This window comes from Pristiophorus japonicus, unplaced genomic scaffold (assembly GCF_044704955.1).
Source record: "Pristiophorus japonicus isolate sPriJap1 unplaced genomic scaffold, sPriJap1.hap1 HAP1_SCAFFOLD_1042, whole genome shotgun sequence".
Lineage (NCBI taxonomy): Eukaryota > Metazoa > Chordata > Chondrichthyes > Pristiophoridae > Pristiophorus > Pristiophorus japonicus.
In genome coordinates, this window is record NW_027250694.1 from 23180 (window position 1) to 27500 (window position 4321).

The following is a 4321-nucleotide window of genomic DNA, read 5'->3' on the forward strand; positions in this document are numbered from 1 at the left end:
CAGGTCTGCCGATTTCCCGACTCCTTTCGGGGCCTAATCGGGTCGCGCGAGCCGCCTGGCGCGATCGGGGACCATGCCCCGGCCTCTGCCAGGCCTCGGGCAGCCGCTTTTGAAGCCCGACCAAAAACCCGAAAAATGGGCAAAAAGGGAATAAATTCCCGCCCAAAAAGGGTGAATAGTCGGTTGGGCGGCAGCCCTGGTCGGTCTCTGCAGACCTGGAGGCTCGAGACGTTTGTTTGGAAAACTCACCAAGTCTCGATTCTGCCACCTCCTACCTCTGTGCAGATACCCCGCCAACCCCCAAGGACAGAAATGACAAGTGTCAAGTTGGCGGGGCGTCGGGCCACCTGCTGCCGGCCATGAGCATCCAAATCCCCGCAAAAGGGGCATTTTCATTTCTTCATCGGGACTTCCGACAATTGCCGAGGTTCAACTCATTAACGTTGTTCGCAGACACTTGCCAGAAAATGCAAGTGGCCACTTTGCCGGGCCGACTCGCTTGCCCAAGCGGGAAACCATCAACCGAAGGCCCGGTAAGGCGGCCGAATCTGACCTCATAGACTTCCACACAACGGGACTTTTGACTTTCCCGGCCGCGGGTGGCCTCCACCCGGCCTCAGCCATCAGCCCTGCCTGCCTCCAGCCGCCTTCTGGTTAATGAGTTATCCAGCCTGGCACTTCGGTTGCGCCAGCGAGACCAAGTCTCGGCTTTGGTTAATGATTTGAGCCGAACCGACCTGCCCCCCGCCACCGCGGGCTGAACTCGGCAAGGTCTGCCGATTTCCCGACTCCTTTCGGGGCCTAATCGGGTCGCGCGAGCCGCCTGGCGCGATCGGGGCCCATGCCCCGGCCTCTGCCAGGCCTCGGGCAGCCGCTTTTGAAGCCCGACCAAAAACCCGAAAAATGGGCAAAAAGGGAATAAATTCCCGCCCAAAAAGGGTGAATAGTCGGTTGGGCGGCAGCCCTGGTCGGTCTCTGCAGACCTGGAGGCTCGAGACGTTTGTTTGGAAAACTCACCAAGTCTCGATTCTGCCACCTCCTACCTCTGTGCAGATACCCCGCCAACCCCCAAGGACAGAAATGACAAGTGTCAAGTTGGCGGGGCGTCGGGCCACCTGCTGCCGGCCATGAGCATCCAAATCCCCGCAAAAGGGGCATTTTCATTTCTTCATCGGGACTTCCGGCAATTTCCAAGGTTCAACTCATTAACGTTGTTCGCAGACACTTGCCAGAAAATGCAAGTGGCCACTTTGCCGGGCCGACTCGCTTGCCCAAGCGGGAAACCATCAACCGAAGGCCCGGTAAGGCGGCCGAATCTGACCTCATAGACTTCCACACAACGGGACTTTTGACTTTCCCGGCCGCGGGTGGCCTCCACCCGGCCTCAGCCATCAGCCCTGCCTGCCTCCAGCCGCCTTCTGGTTAATGAGTTATCCAGCCTGGCACTTCGGTTGCGCCAGCGAGACCAAGTCTCGGCTTTGGTTAATGATTTGAGCCGAACCGACCTGCCCCCCGCCCCCCCCGGGCTGAACTCGGGCAGGTCTGCCGATTTCCCGACTCCTTTCGGGGCCTAATCGGGTCGCGCGAGCCGCCTGGCGCGATCGGGGACCATGCCCCGGCCTCTGCCAGGCCTCGGGCAGCCGCTTTTGAAGCCCGACCAAAAACCCGAAAAATGGGCAAAAAGGGAATAAATTCCCGCCCAAAAAGGGTGAATAGTCGGTTGGGCGGCAGCCCTGGTCGGTCTCTGCAGACCTGGAGGCTCGAGACGTTTGTTTGGAAAACTCACCAAGTCTCGATTCTGCCACCTCCTACCTCTGTGCAGATACCCCGCCAACCCCCAAGGACAGAAATGACAAGTGTCAAGTTGGCGGGGCGTCGGGCCACCTGCTGCCGGCCATGAGCATCCAAATCCCCGCAAAAGGGGCATTTTCATTTCTTCATCGGGACTTCCGGCAATTTCCAAGGTTCAACTCATTAACGTTGTTCGCAGACACTTGCCAGAAAATGCAAGTGGCCACTTTGCCGGGCCGACTCGCTTGCCCAAGCGGGAAACCATCAACCGAAGGCCCGGTAAGGCGGCCGAATCTGACCTCATAGACTTCCACACAACGGGACTTTTGACTTTCCCGGCCGCGGGTGGCCTCCACCCGGCCTCAGCCATCAGCCCTGCCTGCCTCCAGCCGCCTTCTGGTTAATGAGTTATCCAGCCTGGCACTTCGGTTGCGCCAGCGAGACCAAGTCTCGGCTTTGGTTAATGATTTGAGCCGAACCGACCTGCCCCCCGCCCCCCCCGGGCTGAACTCGGGCAGGTCTGCCGATTTCCCGACTCCTTTCGGGGCCTAATCGGGTCGCGCGAGCCGCCTGGCGCGATCGGGGACCATGCCCCGGCCTCTGCCAGGCCTCGGGCAGCCGCTTTTGAAGCCCGACCAAAAACCCGAAAAATGGGCAAAAAGGGAATAAATTCCCGCCCAAAAAGGGTGAATAGTCGGTTGGGCGGCAGCCCTGGTCGGTCTCTGCAGACCTGGAGGCTCGAGACGTTTGTTTGGAAAACTCACCAAGTCTCGATTCTGCCACCTCCTACCTCTGTGCAGATACCCCGCCAACCCCCAAGGACAGAAATGACAAGTGTCAAGTTGGCGGGGCGTCGGGCCACCTGCTGCCGGCCATGAGCATCCAAATCCCCGCAAAAGGGGCATTTTCATTTCTTCATCGGGACTTCCGGCAATTTCCGAGGTTCAACTCATTAACGTTGTTCGCAGACACTTGCCAGAAAATGCAAGTGGCCACTTTGCCGGGCCGACTCGCTTGCCCAAGCGGGAAACCATCAACCGAAGGCCCGGTAAGGCGGCCGAATCTGACCTCATAGACTTCCACACAACGGGACTTTTGACTTTCCCGGCCGCGGGTGGCCTCCACCCGGCCTCAGCCATCAGCCCTGCCTGCCTCCAGCCGCCTTCTGGTTAATGAGTTATCCAGCCTGGCACTTCGGTTGCGCCAGCGAGACCAAGTCTCGGCTTTGGTTAATGATTTGAGCCGAACCGACCTGCCCCCCGCCACCGCGGGCTGAACTCGGCAAGGTCTGCCGATTTCCCGACTCCTTTCGGGGCCTAATCGGGTCGCGCGAGCCGCCTGGCGCGATCGGGGCCCATGCCCCGGCCTCTGCCAGGCCTCGGGCAGCCGCTTTTGAAGCCCGACCAAAAACCCGAAAAATGGGCAAAAAGGGAATAAATTCCCGCCCAAAAAGGGTGAATAGTCGGTTGGGCGGCAGCCCTGGTCGGTCTCTGCAGACCTGGAGGCTCGAGACGTTTGTTTGGAAAACTCACCAAGTCTCGATTCTGCCACCTCCTACCTCTGTGCAGATACCCCGCCAACCCCCAAGGACAGAAATGACAAGTGTCAAGTTGGCGGGGCGTCGGGCCACCTGCTGCCGGCCATGAGCATCCAAATCCCCGCAAAAGGGGCATTTTCATTTCTTCATCGGGACTTCCGGCAATTTCCAAGGTTCAACTCATTAACGTTGTTCGCAGACACTTGCCAGAAAATGCAAGTGGCCACTTTGCCGGGCCGACTCGCTTGCCCAAGCGGGAAACCATCAACCGAAGGCCCGGTAAGGCGGCCGAATCTGACCTCATAGACTTCCACACAACGGGACTTTTGACTTTCCCGGCCGCGGGTGGCCTCCACCCGGCCTCAGCCATCAGCCCTGCCTGCCTCCAGCCGCCTTCTGGTTAATGAGTTATCCAGCCTGGCACTTCGGTTGCGCCAGCGAGACCAAGTCTCGGCTTTGGTTAATGATTTGAGCCGAACCGACCTACCCCCCGCCCCCGCGGGCTGAACTCGGGCAGGTCTGCCGATTTCCCGACTCCTTTCGGGGCCTAATCGCGTCGCGCGAGCCGCCTGGCGCGATCGGGGACCATGCCCCGGCACCTGCCAGGCCTCGGGCAGCCGCTTTTGAAGCCCGACCAAAAACCCGAAAAATGGGCAAAAAGGGAATAAATTCCCGCCCAAAAAGGGTGAATAGTCGGTTGGGCGGCAGCCCTGGTCGGTCTCTGCAGACCTGGAGGCTCGAGACGTTTGTTTGGAAAACTCACCAAGTCTCGATTCTGCCACCTCCTACCTCTGTGCAGATACCCCGCCAACCCCCAAGGACAGAAATGACAAGTGTCAAGTTGGCGGGGCGTCGGGCCACCTGCTGCCGGCCATGAGCATCCAAATCCCCGCAAAAGGGGCATTTTCATTTCTTCATCGGGACTTCCGACAATTGCCGAGGTTCAACTCATTAACGTTGTTCGCAGACACTTGCCAGAAAATGCAAGTGGCC